Raw genomic sequence first — 20193 nt, 5'->3', positions numbered from 1 at the left:
AATCCTGACCCTTCATTAGGAGCACCCATTCCCTATAAATACTTGCATGAAAAACTGTTGAGGGGGGGAGGAAAAAAGGGTGGTGATTATAGTGGAAAGGCTCTGAAACTTTGTAACAGCCCGATCCTTCTCCAGTTAGTATTGTCCGCTTTGGCCCATGGGCCTCACGGATTTGTCCCTTGGGAGGTTTCATTCCCAAAAGCGCGCTGACCAGGTGAGGAAGGCTCCCACATATATGGCCCAAATCTTTTCTTCCCATTTCCGATTTGTGCGTATCATCCTTGCGCAGGGGCCATGCTAATCTTCTCTGTATCGTTCCAATTTTATCGGATGTCGCTGTTGGGCACAGTAGTATTTGGACAGAGTTCCGACTAGATCTGCCACCGACTAGTATTTTGGATCATTATATCTAGTCATGATGTAATTACTAGTTCATGATGTACTTGAAATGAAAACTTGTAATTTATTATCTATGAATTTCTACATGATTGCAATAGATAATACTTCATTTTTAGATCTCATAAATAATTGTAAATGATATGATATGGAAATGTGTGAAATGAATATGGACATGTTAATAAGTGATTAGTGGAACCCGCCAGATGCTAATAAAATAAGGGAGGCTCTGTCCGGGTCTCCACAGAAATAAGATAAAAAAAAAAAAATTTCTACACATAGAGTACATGTTTTAAAGGACATCAAAAGTTTACAATAGATATGATAAAACAAGATAGGGTGCTCCGGCATCGAATGTGGCACTTCTTGCTCGGCTATACGGTAGACGGGTAAGGGGCGTCACAAACTTAATTCAGTCTTGCTACTCTGCTATTTTAAGCTTTCAAAATAGAGAAACTTCAGAAACCAGTTTTCTAAAGTCTTTCTATTAAAGGAGTGTTGGACGCTGAAACTCTTCATTTTCAGTTTGTTCACTACTCTACGATGCCATCTATCAGTTTCTGTTTTGTCTTAATCACCTTAATATCAACCTTTTTATTTTCCAAGCTCAATCTCATTCCAACCCGGTTACTGTCACTTCGGCTAGACTGCATTCTAACTTGGTATTCGTTATTTCAAAGTAAGCATTAGTCTCCAGACTATTAGCTCACAGCTCTACAATATTTGTGACTCCACAGTTAGTTCAATAGACTCAATCCCCCACAGGTAAGCGTCTAGACCATTGCTTTATCAAGTGCTCGCTTTTTACTTTCTTTGTTTTCATGCTCGTAATTTTCGCCAATTTTATGTTATGTTAAAGAGCCCCACGTAGATAGTTATCCTCTTGAGTTTACCTTTTATTCATCAGTTCATGTTATTTATTTGTTCTTAGCCTTATTACCTTCAAATATAGGTGTTCTGGTTACGGGTAATGTATAGGTAGTTTAATAAAGGTTGGTAGCTGTATCTTAACATGAGAGTTTCTTTAAAATAATAAAAGTTTGGATAATAAATCGGAGGAAAAATTTATGAAGTCGAACCACTAAACAAGATCAGGGGATAACCTGGTATAGTGAGGATCGAGGTAAGATCGGATCCCAGACCTGTAAACGAAAGAGATCGAACATCGCCTACCAAAAAGTACTGGTAAGGCGATCATAAAGGAGATTGGTAAAAATTCAGTCTAGTATCCCTTCCCTAGTTATAAGGTATCAATGGGTTAAGAGAAGCCTTGTTCGGGTTCCCAGTGTCTTTGGACCCTTAGTTTAAGGTTCTTACGATATACGATCGTAATTAAATTTTAAGAGGTCGGGGGAGAGTTCTTACCCGATCCTCATTCAAACAAAAAATAGGAGATCGGAGGGGAGTTCTTATCCGAGATCCTTCATTAAAACTCTAAAATTAAATTTTAAGAGGTCGGGGGAAAGTTCTTACCCGATCCTCATTCAAACAAAAACAGGAGATCAGAGGAGAGTTCTTATCCGAGATCCTTCATTAAAACTCTAAATTACATATTTAAAGAGATCGGAGGAGAGTTCTTATCCGATTCTCAACAAAAAAAAAAAAAACTTTATTAAACATGCGGAGATCGGAGGAGAGTTCCTATCCGAGATTCCCCTTTAGAATCTTAAACCAGATACTTTAAAGCGGTCGGGTGAGAGTTCTTACCCGGTCCTCATTTAAACAAAACGCGGAGATCAGAGGAGAGTTCTTATCCAAGATCCTTCCCCAAATTTTAAACCAAAAGAGATCGGGGAGAGTTCTTACCTGATTCTCACTTAAATTAAAACAGGGAGATTAGAGGAGAGTTCTTATCCGAAATTTCCCAACCCTTAATAAATATATCTAGAGATCGGGAGAAATTCCCTGCCCGAACTCTCTTAACAAAATTCAAACTAAATGATATGACCCTAACACACAAGATAAATTCACTCAAACGTTTACTCACCAAAGGGCCATCTCACGAACTTGTGTTCCTAGGCAACCTAAAATGAGTGAAACATCAAACATTCCTTTATTTTGCACAAAAGGATTAACATCATTATTATCCTAACCCCCTAACTACCCTTTTAATTCGTGAATGAGCATAAAATTAAATTTGTTTACCCTCATTGAGGGATAAGGAGGGGTGCCTAACACCTTCCCCGCCCGTACATGGACCCCAAACTTAGAATATCTGTTTTCGAAGTGGTTTTATTTAAATTTATTTCCACAAATGGTTTTCTTTAATTTCCCTCAAAATTAAAGTGGCGACTCCTCACTCTTTCCCACTTCGGTAAGTGTTCTTCCAGGCGACCGCAAAATACCTTGCGACAGTAACTATTATATATGAGAAAGTCAATATTTTGACTTAAATGACTAAATGAATAGTAACCTTACATGTTAAGTATAGATATTCAAGAAATAACTTTGTAATATGCCCTAGTAGGCCTAGTGTGAGTAGCTTGGATAGGTTGGCATGTTAATAGGGTTCTGATAGCAGTACTGCGTATGGCTTCATGTCATTCTGTGATATGATAGCCTATGGCTATACTGATTATGATGTTATACTTGGCTTTATGCCTTATTGCTTTTATGGCTTATTAGCCATTCTGTCTGCACACCGGGAGACACATTGTGACCGATGGTGTGACGACCCGAGGTACCTCGTACCCAGTGCTAGTTTACCCATTTATCCAGTCCAGTCAATTTGTATAGGTTACTTGGGCATGGAAAAGCATAAATGTAATTGAATTGATTATTAAAGGAAGTAAGGAAATTAAATACCAAGATAAAGAACAAGAATGATTACAACAACAAAAAAAGTTCAAAATCATCAAGAAAACAATTGAGAAAATGCTAGAAAGAGTTAACATCATAAGATATAATTAGCCTTCGACTAAACAATAAGTTAGTAATTATTTATTTTTATAAGCACAATAATTAGGAAATTTTTACTTTTATTTGCATATTATATATTTTCTTTTATTATTGGCACCACTAAGCTTTATGCTTAGCGCGTCGCTTTTGCAACGCGTAGGTTCTAGAGAGATTGACAGAGAGCCCAGCAGACCATAGACTGGGTGAGGCCATTCACAGTTCTGCATAGTGTCCGTGTCACCTCACAGACTTCAATGCATTGGTAGGACACTAGGTCCCATTTTGGTATTTTGTACTTTTTTTTGTATTTTGTAATTAAACTTTTATTTTCTCATGTATAGTTGAAACTCATGTACTATATTTTGGTATTTATGCAAATATTTGTAATTTGTGTTTATAAATGAAAATTGTGTATTTATTTATGATTTGTACATAATTAATATGTGAAATGAATGAATATCAAATAGAAGAAGTTTTGAGAAATGATTGAGAAATATTGAGATTATATTGAAATAATAGAGTTTGAGAATGATGGAAATGTATTAGAAGTGTTTTTCACAGGTTCCGAAGAACTGTTTTCTCCATTTTTAGCCGGTACTCTGCCGGATTTTCTATAAAATTTTCGGAACCTCAAATGAATTTATAATTTTAATAAATGACTTAAATGAGTTAAATTTCACAAATTGCACTTCATAACTATAAAGAAATAAATTAAGGAAGGATAAAATAATTGAGATAAAATATGGTGTTCCAGTACACTGTGTGGCATATCTTGCTTGGCTATGCTGTAGACGGGTAAGGGGTGTCACATTTAGTGGTATCAGAGCATAGTTTAGGCATTTTTGAGTCTAGATCGAGTCCATACCATGCATTGTATTTGTAAGAGTCAAGGTGACACTAATGCAGATCTGTTTGGTTTTCTTATTTTGATTAGGATATGGACCCCACGTCTCAGAGGGCAGTTGAGGAGGAAGTGGAGAGTCATGCTCCACCTGCAGCAGCTGAGACTGGGGGCAGGGGAGAACCTGCTCCACCAGCACCAGCAGAGCCTGCACAGCCTCCACAGGCCATGTTCCAGAAAATGGCCAAGTTTTTCAGACAAATGGCAGGGGTAATGCCACTACCACCACCTCCACAGCAAAAATCTCATTTGGAGAAACTCAGGAAATTTGGAGCAGTGGATTTTTTTGGCAAGAGAGAAGATGATTCTGTTGTAGGTGAGAACTGGTTGAATAGAACAGGAAGAGTTTTAAAACAACTCCACTGTACCCCAGAGCAAAACCTAAAAGCTGTTGTATCTCTATTGCATGATGATGCATATCAATGGTGGGATATAGTGTCTAGTGAAGTGTAGCCAGAACAAATAACCTGGGACTTCTTCCTCTCAGAGTTTAGAAAGAAGTATGTGGGTAGTGTATATTTGGAAGAGAGAAGAAGAGAATTCATTAACCTGAGGCAGAGACAGCTGACAGTGGCAGAGTATGAAAAAGAATTTGTTAGACTAAGCCATTATGGAAGGGAGATAGTCCCTAATGAGGCTGAGAGGTGTAAAAGATTTGAAGAGGGGCTAAATGACAACATAAAGATAATAATCACTGCTTTGGGAATCACAGACTTTACCAAGTTAGTCAAAGCTGCAGTAAAAGTTGAGAAAGTCAGAATAAGTGAGCAGACTAGAAGAGAGAGACAGCAGAAGAGGGGTCCAGGTCAGTCTAGCTCATCTCCTGCACTTGGAAAGAAGTTTAGAGGTCCACCTGCTCAGAGTCTAGGTCAGCCTTAAGGTCAGGGTCAGTCCCAGGGGCCCAGACCACAGTTTACACCTAGGAGAGGCCAGTCCACACCATCAGTGGGCAGCTCTCTAGGGACACTGTTCAGGGGACCAGCCCCAACATCTTCTGCTTGTCCACATTGCCTGAAGTGGTATAAGGGGAGTGTTGGAGAGTGACGGGTGCCTGCCTAAGGTGTGAGTCGACAGAGCATCGATTAAGGAATCCCACCTGAAGGCGCCACATTTGCTCGGCAAAGATGAGATAGACACCTTTGCACCTCAAAGGAGTAGGAAGTCTGGTAAATCTGAAGCAGTTGGTCCATCACAGAGACCTGCATCTGAGCCAGCTAAGAGGCCAGAGGTCAGAGCACCTACCGGAGCTTATGCCATGAGAGCTTAGGAGGAGCAAAATGCCCCTGACGTTATCAAGGGTACGTTCTCCCTCTATAACATATTTGTACATGCATTGGTAGATCTAGGATCCACTCATTCATACATCTACATCAACCTACCCATAGAAAGGGGGATAATAGTAGGGGAGAGTGACCAAGACATTCTAGTCACTAATCCATTGGGTCACAGTGTGGTAGTGAACAAGGTGTACAAAGGTTGCCCATTAAGGATTTAGGGGCATGAATTCTTGGCAGACCTGATTGAATTGCCTTTCCATGAGTTTGACGTGATTTTGGGAATGGACTGGTTGTCACGTCATTAGGCAATGGTTGATTGTAAATTGAAGAGAATTTCCTTAAAAACTTCTGAAGGAAATGAGATCACAGTTGTGGGGGAAAGGACAAATTTCTTGTCCAATATCATCTCAGCCACAATTGTAAGAAAATTGATGAGAAAAGGCTGTGAAGCCTACCTAGCACATGTGGTGGATACTAGGCAGGCTAAGCCAAATCTGTGTAACATACCCACAGTAAGAGACTTTCCAGATGTGTTCCCTAAAGAATTGCCTGGTTTACCACCAGAAAGAGAAGTCGAATTTGCTATTGAAGTACTACCGGATACAACACCAATCTCTATTGCTCCTTATAGGATGGCACCTACTGAGTTAAAGGAGCTGAAAATTCAGTTGCAGGAGTTACTGGATAAGGGGTTCATACGCCCAAGTGTGTCACCATGGGGAGCTCCAGTGCTGTTTGTAAAGAAGAAGGATGGGACTTTGAGGTTATGCATCGATACCGGCAGTTGAATAAAGTGACTGTGAAGAACAAGTATCCGTTACCTAGAATTGATGATCTATTTGATCAGTTGAAAGGAGCAGGAGTATTTTTCAAAATTTATCTCAGATCAGGGTATCATCAGTTGAGGGTAAAGGATGCAAATGTGCCAAAGACTGCATTCAGGACCCAATATGGGCATTATGAGTTTCTAGTAATGCCCTTTAGCCTAACAAATGCACTAGTAACATTCATGGATCTTATGAACCATATATTCCATCCATACCTAGATCGGTTCGTAGTGGTCTTTATTGATGATATTTTGGTGTATTCCAAGACCAGGGAAGAACATGATGAGCATTTGAGGATTGTTCTGCAAACCCTGAGAGAAAAGAAGCTGTATGATAAGTTGTCCAAGTATGACTTCTAGTTGAATGAGATTGCATTTCTTGGACACATAGTGTCAGCTAATGGGATTAGAGTGGATCCCAAGAAAATAGAAGCAGTGATGGAATGGAAGCCTCCAAGAAATACAACTGAGGTCAGAAGTTTCTTGGGGCTAGCTGGGTATTACAGAACATTTGTGAAGGGGTTCTCTTTAATAGCTGCTCTAATGACTAAGTTGTTACACAAGAATGTCATATTTGACTGGAATGATAAGTGTTAGGCCAGTTTTGAGAAGTTGAAGGCTGTGTTGATAGAGGCACCAGTGTTAACACAGCCAGTGTCAGGAAAGGACTTTGTGGTCTATAGTGATGCCTCGCATAATGGGTTAGGGTGTGTATTGATGTAAGAGGGGAAGGTGGTCGCCTATGTTTCCAGGCAACTAAGGCCACATGAACAGAACTATCCTACCCATGATTTAGAACTTGCAGCAATTATCTTCGCACTGAAGAAATGGAGGCACTACTTGTATGGTGAAAAGTGCTACATTTACACAGACCACAAAAGTCTAAAATATTTGCCAACCCAGAAGGAGCTCAACCTTAGACAGAGGCGATGGATTGAGTTCCTGAAGGACTATGATTATGTGATTGACTACCATCCTGGGAAGGCAAATATAGTTGCAGATGCTTTGAGCAGAAAATCCATCACAGCTTTGAGATTATTGAATGCCCGTCTATCCTTGGCTCGAGATGGAGCTATTTTGGCTGAGTTGCAAGTGAGGCCAAACCTGCTACAGTAGATTTTAGATGGGCAGAAGGTAGATAAAAAGTTAATGGCTACTATAAGCAAAATCTCAGAAGGGGAGGCAACTAACTATGAGGTGAAAGCAGATGGGTGTCTATACTACAAAGGAAGAATGTGTGTACCAGATGATGGGAAATTGAAAGCTAGTATTCTAAAAGAGGCATACACCAATGTTTATGCTATGCACCCAGGGAGTACAAAAATGTATCATGACCTGAAGCTTCATTATTGGTGGCCTGGTATGAAGAAAAACATAGCTGACTATGTGACTAAATGCCTGACATGTCAACAAGTCAAGGCAGAACATCAAGTTCCATTGGGTTTGCTACAGCCTATACGCATACCGGAATGGAAATGGGACCGGGTCACCATGGATTTTGTTAGTGGTCTACCTCTCACCCAGAAGAAGCATCATACAGTATGGGTGATAGTAGATAGATTGATGAAGTCAGCACACTTTCTGCTAGTTAGGACTGACTACTCACTGGAGAAGTTAGCAAAATTATATATCAGTGAGATAGCTAGACTGCATGGAATTCCACTTTCCATCATATCTGATCGAGATCTAAGGTTTATATCGAGATTTTAGAAGAAGTTGCATGACTCCTTGGGTACACAACTCCACTTTAGCACAGCTTTCCATCCTCAGACGGATGGACAATCAGAAAGAGTAATCCAGGTAAACATCAAAACCAATTGAATTGATACAAATATTGAACTAAAATGATAATAATAACATGAAATATATGGTAGGTCCTTGAGGATATGCTGAGGAGTTATGTCATTGAGTTTGAGGGAAGTTGGGATAGATACCTCCCACTGGCAGAATTTGCATACAACAATAACTACCAAGCTAGCATCAAAATGGCCCCTTATGAAGCACTGTATGGGAGAAAATGTAGAACTCCAGTATGTTGGACTGAATTTAGGCGAAGATAAACTAGTAGGGCCAGACCTGGTGAAACAGACTGAGGAGAAGGTAAAGTTAATCAAAGCCAATCTGAAAGTTGCCTCAGATAGACAGAAATCTTATGCCAACTTGAAGAGAAAAGAGATAGAATATGAAGTTGGAGATAAGGTGTTTCTCAAAGTCTCACCATGGAAAAAGGTATTGAGGTTTGGAAGAAAGGGTAAGTTGAGCCCTAGGTTCATTGGCCCATATGAAATCATTGAACGTGTGGGACCAGTGGCCTACAGGCTAGCTTTACCACCAAAGCTGGACAAGATCCACAATGTGTTCCACGTATCTATGCTAAGAAGATACCGCTCAGATCCTTCACATGTCATCTCCATGGAAGAAATTGAAGTACAACCGAATTTGATATATGAAGAAGAACCCATACGGATCCTGGCTCAAGAAGTGAAAGAGTTGAGGAATAAGTAGATTCCACTGGTCAAAGTGCTTTGGAGGCACCACAACACCGAGGAGGCAACTTAGGAAAGTGAAGAGACGATGAGGCAACAGTTCCCTCAACTGTTTGCATTAGGTAAATTTCGAGGACGAAATTTAAATTAGAGGGGAAGAGTTGTAACACCCTCACTGTAGCAATTCTGTACATCTACTGTTCTGGTGACCGGTATCGGTCCGGACAGTTAGAACATTTGGAAAAACATTTAGACTAAAGTGAGGAGCCATAATTAACTCAAATATTAATAAGAAAAATTTAGAAAAAAAATTTAGAAATAAAATACAACCAAGTTAAATGAGCCGGTGCCTTAGCGATGGGTAACCTAGTGGGAAGTTGCGGTTTTCGCAGCTAGGAGTCCTAAACTCGAGAGAAAATTCATGAAATAATTTTTGGGACTCCAAAGAAGAGTCATTGAGGTTTCTATGGCATTAGAATGCCAAGAAAAGGCTTAGAAAAATTTTTTGATCAGTACAAACGATTTTGGCTCAATAAGCCAAACAAAGGGCATTTTGGTCATTTCGTCTTCGAAGATGATTTTTGGCCTACTTGTCCAGTTAAGTAAATAATTATTATGACATAAAATATGAATGAATATTGCTACAAATTAAATTGAAATTGAGTAGAAAAGAAAAGAAAAGAAAATAAATTAAAATTACAAATTTGACCTCATGCTTATGTCACTAAGCACTCCCACCCAATCACATTTTCACACCTCATAATAAACTCAATAGAAGGAGTAAAATGGACTGAAAAATCAAAAGAAAAATTCTGCTCTCTTTCTTTCTTCTTCCTTAGCCGTATTTCACTCTTTCTCTATCTCCATTGATAACCTCACTTCTCTCTAAATTTCCTTCATAAACACCCCCTAAAATCCTTTACTCCCTTCACAAAAACTTGTCATCACCACTAGAGCAAGATTAAAGCAGCAAAAAGAAAAGGAAAAAGAAAGGTTTTGGCAAGCTTAGGAGTAGCTCCAACAAGGTTAGTGACCAATTTTCTATTCCCTCTCTTAATTTATACTTAGGTGTTTAATTTAAGTAAGAAATTGTAAGTAAAATACATGAGAACTCCTTGCATGCTCTCCTCTAAATTTCAGCAGCCTTGACATGAGTTAGGTTTATGAGAATTCTTTTATTTAAAGTGACATATTAGCTATCCCTAGTATAAATTATATGATTAGTATAGCCATTAAGAGTAAGATGCATGAATTGAATGCTTGGTCAATTAGGGTTAGGGTTTTGAAACTCAATTTTGGAGGTTGATGTAACTAAACTTAAATTAATGTTTTAATGGTCAATTAGTGACCATTTGGCTATGTATGATAAGGAATTGAAGTGAATGGTAGCTTTGGATTTGAGGTTTGGTGTGTTGCCTTGAGTGCCCTGCAGGTCTGAATGTGGGTCCAGCATATTTAGGCAGCTATAACTTGAGTTGTGTAGGTTCAATTGGTGCAAGGCTAATTGGATATGAAATTAGACACATAATGGCACAACTTTGATGAAGGAACTCTGTCCAGAAAACAAACTTAGGATGCCCTAAAAATTGACCAAATCCTGATAACTTACATTCTGCCTAGGCAAAATGACCAAATGAACAGTGTTCATTCATTTGGTCATAACTCAATGTGGAAAGGTCCAATTGACCTAAAATTTATATCAATGAAAATCTGAGGCAATTTAGAACAACTTTTATGTAGAACACAAACTCAAATTCTGGACTTAACTAAATGAAATTGCTAGCCAAATTTGGACTACCAAATCTGGCATAACCAAAAATTGCCCAGAAATTCTGGGTAAAGGCAATCCGACCAGTTATGGTGCAATAGCCATAACTTGAGATAGAAAACTCCAAATGGGGTGATTCAAAAAGTGAAATGCAACTAGACACAATAAAGAACAACTTTGACGAAGAACATTTGGCCAAATTCTTACTGTAGAATGGCCTAATGGAACAGTGAACTCTTGCACCCAAAACTAAAATTTCCTATTTATTTTCCATTGATTAGAAGTATGGATTAGCAACTAATGCCAACACTTTTGAGAACCAAAATGTGGTAAATCTATGTAATTAAAACTCATGTAACTATTATATATCAGAAAGTCAATATTTTGACTTAAATGACTAAATGAATAGTAACCTTAATGTTAAGTACAAATATTCAAGAAATAACTTTGTAATATACCCTAGTAGGCCTAGTGTGATTGGCTTGGATAGGTTGGCATGCCAATAGGGTTCTGATAGCAGTACTGCATATAGCTTCATGCCATTCTGTGATATGATAGCCTATGGCTATACTGATTATGATGTTATACTTGGTTTTATGCCTTATTGCTTTTATGGCTTATTAGCCATTCTATCTGCACACCGGGAGACACATTGTGACCGATGGTGTGACTGAAGGAACAGAAGCGTGAAAAACACAAGTTTATACCATTGAATTCAAAAATTTTCACCTAGGGTCACATGCATCATGCAAGATTTATTTTTATCTATTTGATTTCAATGATAAACAACATATTAAAACTCTTTTAATATGTTTTTGGATCTGTATTTTCCATTTAAGATTTTAAAATTAATCAGATTAATTTTAGAACCCTAGATTAAATCAATAACAATTACACTAACCTCTTGATGCACTGCAGCGTGTCTGCGCCTTTGAGATTCGTCTTCAGGACACCAGATGTTGTCCCTCTAGCTTGTCCACACCAAGAACACCTATGGCAGCCCTTGAACAGCTTCTAAAGCCTTTTCTATTAATTAGAAATTCAAGTTACGCTTTTAAGAGATTAGAGATGTAAACAGGACACTAGAAACAATTTCTAGTGTTCTTAATTCAAGAGATTGATGGCTAATCTCTTTGAATTGATGAGAGATGAAGAAGAATAGAGGGAGGGCTGCAAAATGGCGTGACCAAGGAGTGTGGCTGCTGGTTGTATTTTATTTTCTCATAACAACACTTAAAAAGCTAGGTTAACACATTAAACCCTTGCCACATGTCACCCTTTGATTAGCTCTAGGTTTAAGTGACCCAATCACATTGTGCCAAGTGTCAAACCTATATTTAATCTTGATTTTAATCATCTTACATGATTAAAAAACATTTGGCAAGCTTATGTGCCACGTGTCACCATCTCATGGTGCCACGTGTCACATTGCAAAATGACCAAAATGCCCCTGTGTCTTAATTTTGAGTTCTCAACCCAAAATAATTATTTTTCTTCTTCTAATTAATTTATATCAAATATAAATTAATTAATTAATCTCTATTAATTAATTTCTCATTAATTAAATTCATATTTAAACACTTTAAATATAAATTTAACTTATATTATACATCCAATAATCTAGATTTGGTTTCAAGTCATGCTAGGGACTTTGCAATCTAATTGCAAACCAAACCTATTTAATTAATTAATTAAACTCTTTAATTAATTAATTAAATCATATTTAATTAGATGATAACTTGTGTATGTGTGTGACTTACTAGGCTCATCACTAATTGGCAATGAGACATGATATCAACTCTTAATATCATCAGAACTCTTTCTTACCATAAATGATTTCTCTAAATCATTTTATGAACCTCATAGACCATGGTTAACACCTAGCATAGCATGCCATGGCCACCCAATTAGTAATAAGGTTTACCTTAAATGAACCTATAATCATATGTTACCATGCACTAGAATCTCTCTGTTACAAAATCCCAACTCAAACTGGAGTCATGGTTTATGTCAAACTCCATTTGCTATGAATATTATGTTCTCTTTTAATTCCAGTTCTTGATTAAAAGATTTTCTCATCGTAAACTCTTTTACAATAAATCTATCTGTCCTGGCCAGGAACTTGAAACATCAAGAACAATTAAATGAACATAGGATTTTATCTCTATTTACTTAGAGGAACATATTCCATCTTGATCAACACCTACCTCCATATATAACTAGTAGGAGCCAACACATGCCCATATACCCATACACAGTACAAGTATGAAAGCAGTATCAAACTCAAACTACCTATATACAAGATAACTGTGCTATCTCAGGTCTAAAGATTATATGCACTGATATGATTTATGTCAAAACATTGACAAGAGTAAACTCCATGTGCTTGTCATAAGTGTCACTGGTTCGGCCTACTTATCATTTATAAGTGCCTATCATGTTTGTTATATGGCATGAGACTCACCATTCCATCTTATTTATATCTCATATAAATAACTTGGGAACAAACATGAATACAATCTTTCTGGATAAGTCATGTCCTTATTATGAAGTGTAACACCCTCCCGGTAGCAATTCCGTACATTCTACTGTTCCGGTGACCGGTGTCCGTCCGGACAGCTAGAACGTCCGAAAAAATATTTAAACTAAAGTCAGGAACCATAATTAACTCAAATATTAATAAGAAAAATTTAGTAAAAATTTTAGAAATAAAATACAACTAAGTCAAATGAGCCGGTGCCCAAGCGATGGGTAACCAGAGGGAAGTTGCGGTTCTCGCAACTAGGAGCCCTAGACCCGGGGAAAAATTCATAAAATAATTTTTGGGACTCCAAAGAAGGGTCATTGAGGTTCCTATGGCATTAGAATGCCAAGAAAATATTTAGAAAAAATTTTCAATCGGTACAGACAATTTTGACCCGTTAAACCAAACGGAGGGCATTTTGGTTATTTCGCCTTCAGAGATGATTTTTGGCCGACTTGTCCAGTTGAGTAAATAATTATTATGACATAAAATGTGAATAAATATTGCTAAAAATTGAATTGAAAATGAGTAGAGAAAAGAAGAAAAGAAAATAGAAGAAAATACCAATTATGACATCATATGATGTCATTAAACACTTACCCACCAATCACATTTAGTCAACACTTAAATTAACTAATAAAATATGTATAAGAATACAACAAAAGCTCCTAAAATTCCAGCAGCCATCGCCTTCACAAAGCTCACCCGTAGCTCTCAAATTCCATAGCCAAATCTCCATTGATTTTCAACCAAAGCTTCATTTCTCTCCTCTTTTCACCATAATTCCTCCTACTCCTTTCACTAAAATTTATCCTTGCACCTTGCATAACCTTTTGGCAGCCAAGAAGAAGAAAGAAAGTGAAGTTAAGCTTGGGAAAATTCTGCCCTACAAGAGGTTAGTGCACATATATAACTTAAACTCTTTATTTTCCATGTTAGAGACTTGAAATAGGTAAAAATTTGTGAATTAAATGAACCAAATATATGTGTATGTCCACCATGAATTTCAGAAGCCCTAAGGAAGGAACAATGATGGAGTGTTTTTGATGGTTTTAATGGACTTAAAATGAATTAGAGATTATGTTTAAGGTGTATATACACATATAGAATGAATGAAAGTGCTTAACTAGGTGTATGGGTGAATCGAAAGGGAAAATTAGGGTTTTGGGAGTGAAAAATTGGACTTGGCTTATGAAATGATTAATGGACATTCTAATGGTCAATTAGTGACCATTTGAGGCAAGTTAATTATAATTTGAAGTCAACTAATGCATGGAAAAGTGAATGAGTATGCTGCCTAGTGAGTGCAGCAGGGTGGCTGAGATTTCAGCCCACTTAGACAACCATAACTTTGGCTGTGTAGGTCCAATTGGTGTTTGGCCAATTGGACATGAAACTAGACTTATAATGGCACATTTTTGCTGAAGAAACCATGCCCAAAAGACCAAAGCAAGAGGACCAAAAGTTGCCCCCAATCCGGATACCCTACACCCAGAAACTGCAAAATGACCAAATGAACAGTAACAATTCATTTGGCCATAACTCACTGTAGAAATGGTCAATTAACCTGAAATTTTTACAGCAACAAGATAAGACATAGACAAACAACTTTCATGAAGAAACCTACCCCAAATTATGACCAGAACCTAACCCAAATGGCAGTCACAGTCACTGTTCATGTTACTGTAGATTTGGTAATTCTGCAGTTTTTCCAATCCGGCCAGCTGTGGTTTTTGGACCATATCTGGAGCTACAAAACTCCAAATGCAGTGATTCAAAAAACGAAATTCAACTAGACAAAATAAGGAACAACTTTCATGTTTACCATTTCTTCAAATTCCCACTGAAACAGTGCCCAATGGAACAGTAAAATTGAGCTACAAAAACTGAAAATTCTGCTTCCCTTGGTTTAAACTTTGAAATGGTATAAATGCTTAATGCCAACAAGTTTTGAATGCCAACAAGTTTTGAATGCCAAATGTGGTATGTTGGGAGTGCCAAAACCAATGTACATATTTTCTATCCAAAAGTCAACATTTTTGTTGACCAATGAGGTGAATAGTGACACCAAAACTTGAAATTCAAAATTTGAAATTAGAAATGCATCTAGGGGACTTTAAATTGCAATTGGCAATTAATACTAGCAAATGTAAAACTCAAAATGTGGGATCTTGGTGTAATTAGAATTAATATATCCATTAAGTATAAAAAGGTCAACATTTTGGTTGACTAGTAAGGTGAATAGTAATCAAAATGATTAGTAAATTAAGATGAAGACCTAGAACCAATTCTAAGCTTAAATGCTTAGAATTGTATGACAAATGTGGACTATGCATCCTAGTCAAAATTGTTAAAAAGAAATTAAGGCCATAAATTGAAAATCCATGAAATATTTATGGATTACTTGAAACATGAAAAATAAGTCACCAAATTGATGTGAATAAATAGTTAGGGCTTATATGCCCATCACAAATGGAATTCAAAAAAATATTAATAACTCAACTTGAAATATAAAAATTGTAATTACATGAGTAGATTCTTGAATGTATAAATGAGAAAGAAAAAATGTTTTGAATACAATGGTACATGTGAACCATTGTTTAGAATTGTGATCAATATGAATAACATAATGAATGAATAAATAAACTATATTAATGTATGAATGAGACATTAGTTCTCATTATTGTAGAGAGGAGAAGTATTTTGAGTACAATGGTATAAAAGGATAATTGATGTGAATTGTAATCATATAAATGATCAAATGAATGTATGAATTATAATTGAAATTTATCATGAAATAATGAAGTCATAAAACATAATATATTAATATTTAATGATATTATATGCCCTTGTATTGCCTAGACATGTGTGTCAGATTGGATAGTTTGGCATGCCAATAGGGTATTGTTTTAGCAGTACTGCGAAAGGCTTTGTGCCTGTATTCATGGCTTTATGCCTGTATTCATGGCTTTATGCCCGTATTCACGGCTTTTATGCCCGTATTCATGGCTTTTATGCCCGATTATGTGATATCATGGCTTTTTAGCCATACTGACTGCATACGTGGTTGACGTTCTGCGTCCCATGGTATGACGGCCCGAGGCACCGCGGTGTCCTGTGCCAACGACCTGTTATCCAGTTTAGTCAGCCTGTCATAGGTTACTTGGGCAGTGTAATTTATTGAAACAAATTAAGACTATTAGTAATTTAAAATATTAGAAATCAAATAAATGAGTTAATAAGACTTCAAAAGAATCAGTTACAATTATGAAATGATCCAAACCACATAAAAATTGTTAAGTAAAATGATAAAAGAGTTGCAAAAATAGGTATAACTTAACTAAATATTTTGAATGTACCTTCTATTGCCATATAAATATAAACTGAGTATTTTTATTAATTCTGTATGTTGTACATTATCACTGTGAATTTCGGAATTAAACGCTTCCAAAGCGAAACAAATGAGAACAAAAGATAATTAATATTAGACATATTGTATTAAATTAAATTGATTCTTAAATATTCAAATTATGCTTCGTTCTTTCTTTATTTGTATATTTTATTTTCTTGTTCTATTATTGCACCACTAAGCAGAAATGCTTAGCGCGATGGATTTGTTTCCTCGCGCAGGTACTTTGACTAAGATTTTTGGAGTCCAGATCTGCAGAAGTGGCTGGAGTATTCAAGGTTGTCGCCTCCTCAGCAATGCATGTAGATAGGGCCCATATAGATCATATTTTGTATTTAGTATAAAATGCTAGATATTGTATTATAATGTAGATTATAAGCAGGTAATTAATAGAAATGTAATGTAATTTAATAAATTAGCCTTTTCATATGTAATTAATTTATATATCATATAAATTATGAAATTATGTAAATTAAAGAAATTTGAAAATTTTACTTATGTGATTTGAGCATGAATGAGATTGTATGGATTCGAAGACAGATTTGAAATATATAGATAATGCATGGAAATGAATATGAAATTGAGATATATGAATGAGATGTGAATTATGAGATGGTTATGAAAATAATTGATGAGATTTTATTTGCAAAATATTATTGAAACTTTCAAACAGGTAAATAGTAAAATACGTCAACTGGTAATAAAATAGGGGAAACTCCGCTGGTTTCTCCATCGAAAAATAATTAATATTAAAATATAACGAGATCAAAATATGAAAGGAATAAAGTAAGATAAGATAGGGTGCTCCGGCACCGAATGTAGCACACTTTGCTCGGCTACACTGTAGTCGGGTGAGGGGTGTTATATGAAGTATCCTCGATTGTGAACCTATTTATGATACTTCGTGCTAGAAATATTGTCACTCATATTCTTAACAACTTAAGAATAATATTTCTAATAAAATATCAATGGACCTTTTATATTACACATAAATATATTATGTAAACAGAAAAGTGGAAATGTCTTTTATTAATAAAATATGTACAATATACATACTAAATGATATGCTCTAGGGCATACTACTAACAGTGACGGCCCGAGGTACCTGGTACCCAGTGCTAGTTTACCCATTTATCCAGTCCGGTCAATTTGTATAGGTTACTTGGGCATGGAAAAGTATAAATGTAATTGAATTGATTATTAAAGGAAGTAAGGAAATTAAATACCAAGATAAAGAACAAGAATGATTACAATAAAAAAAAAAGTTCAAAATCATCAAGAAAACAATTAAGAAAATGCTAGAAAGAGTTAATATCATAAGATATAATTAGCCTTCGACTAAACAATAAGTTAGTAATTATTTATTTCTTATAAGCACAATAACTAGGAAATTTTTACTTTTATTCGCATATTATATATTTTCTTTTATTATTGGCACCACTAAGTGCGTTGTTTTTGCAACGCGTAGGTTCTGGAGAGACTGACAGAGAGCCCAGTAGACCATAGACTGGGTGAGGCCATTCACAGTTCTGCATAGTATCCGTGTCACCTCACAGACTTCAGTGCATTGGTAGGACGCTAGGTCCCATTTTGGTATTTTGTACTTTTTTTTGTATTTTGTAATTAAACTTTTATTTTCTCATGTATAGTTGAAACTCATGTACTATATTTTGGTATTTATGCAAATATTTGTAATTTGTATTTATAAATGAAAATTGAGTATTTATTTATGATTTATACATAATTAATATGTGAAATGAATGAATGTCAAATAGAAGAAGTTTTGAGAAATGATTGAGAAATATTGAGATTATATTGAAATAATGGAGTTTGAGAATAATGGAAATGTATTAGAAGTGTTTTTCACAGGTTTCGAAGAACTGTTTTCTCCATTTTTAACCGGTACTCTGTCGGATTTTCTATAAAATTTTCAGAACCTCAAATGAATTTATAATTTTAATAAATGACTTAAATGAGTTAAATTTCACAAATTGCACTTCATAACTATGAAGAAATAAATTAAGGAAGGATAAAATAATTAAGATAAAATATGGTATTTTGATACACTGTGTGGCATATCTTGCTCGGCTATGCTGTAAACGGGTAAGGGGTGTCACATAGAAAGGAGAAAAACTAAGGTCTCACTCCATAGGATCACACAGGGTCCTAAAAAGAGTGGATTCATTAGCACACAAAATTGCTTACCTCTAAAAAGGTGAAATGAATTTAAATTCAATGTATGACGGGGAACTTATAAAGATCTTAGCACATGCGGTGAAGCAGTTGAGAAATAAATGTATACATTTGGTTAAAGTGTTATGGACCATTATCCAGATTATGAAGCTATGAGAAAATATATGAAAGACATGAGAAAACAAATGTATGACCATTTTAGGATGGATATTGGGAAAAATTTCGCGAACGAAATTTCTTTTAAGGGGAGGGGAGGGGAGAATTGTAACACCACTATTTGCATAACACAGTAAATTACACATTCGGTGACGATGTCGATCCGGACAATTAAGAGTATTAGAACTATGTTTAAGACACCTAGAAAAGCCATGAAGGAAAATAAATAGTAATTACCAGATAGTTAAGTACAAATAAGATAAACAAAGGATAAAAAGTTAAATGAGCCGAGGGTCACAGCGATGGGTGACCTTACCAGAAAGTGACTGCGAGTTCAGTCCTAACCCTAATTTTGAATGGGAAATTGTGACACTGCTATCCTAAGAACTATTGCGAACCTAGTGGAAAAGAGAAAATTACAGAAAATAGCTGATAAGTAGGTCAAATAATTAGGTCAGGACTCTGGAAGAAATATCAAATTACTTGTAAACTGGATCAAACCGGCGAGGGGCAATTTGGTCAACTCACCCCTAGAGGTGACTCCTGACCTAAATGTCCAATAAAATTAGAGAAAAAAAATTTCAGAATATAGAATTAAATTAAAGAACTATGAAAAAATAAAGGAAAAAGAAAAAGAAATGAAAATAGGTTTATTACATCACCTTAGTGACCTCACTATGATGTCAAAAATGAAATTTATTTCATTGATTTTTGACTAAGTCAGTTTTAGAATTATTAATGCATAAAATGAAAAAAAAATGTAAAAGACCTATCTTCTTCTTGTGTGCTGTAGCTCTCTCTCTCTTTTCCCTCTCTAATTTTCCACCATGAAAGCTTATGTGCAAGCTTTCTAAACCCTAAATTCCACCATGAATTCCCTAAATTTCCTAATCAAAACTTGATTTTAAGTCTTGGAAAGAAGAGTGAAGGAGAAAGAAAGAAGAAAAAATTGAAGAAATTGAAGATTGAAGAAGCTTCATTCAAGGTTAGTGATTAATCACCTAATTTCTCTTTAGAATTTTGTTTATGTGCATGAATTAGTTTAGAAATTATGGGGAAATTAAACAAATCAAATAGGTGAGACCAATTAGGGAAATTTGGCCTACACTAGAGGAACTAAGATTTGCTCGAGTTTGATGCAATTGAACATATGATGAAGTCAAATTAAGGGTATATAAGAAGGTTATGCACTTTAATTGTGTCAATTGCATAAGTTGTCAAATTTAGGGTTCTTGAGCCATAAGAAATTGGGGAAAAAAATTGGAGGAAATAGTCAATTGATGCAAATGACCTTAATTAAGGTTAGAAATAGTCAATTGGGACCAATTGTGATGTGTTTGAATGAGTGAAAATGAAGTG

General features: G+C 35.9%; 1 non-coding gene across 1 annotated transcript; it reads right to left on the bottom strand.

The window, feature by feature from the left end:
- Window positions 1-242: 242 nt before the first annotated feature.
- Window positions 243-347, bottom strand: LOC131181804 (U6 spliceosomal RNA). Its single transcript, XR_009150281.1, has one exon. It is a non-coding gene; the product is annotated as a U6 spliceosomal RNA (small nuclear RNA).
- Window positions 348-20193: the final 19846 nt, after the last annotated feature.

The sequence above is a fragment of the Hevea brasiliensis genome, chromosome 7, assembly GCF_030052815.1.
Source record: "Hevea brasiliensis isolate MT/VB/25A 57/8 chromosome 7, ASM3005281v1, whole genome shotgun sequence".
Lineage (NCBI taxonomy): Eukaryota > Viridiplantae > Streptophyta > Magnoliopsida > Malpighiales > Euphorbiaceae > Hevea > Hevea brasiliensis.
This window is presented reverse-complemented; position numbering and strand designations above follow the sequence as displayed.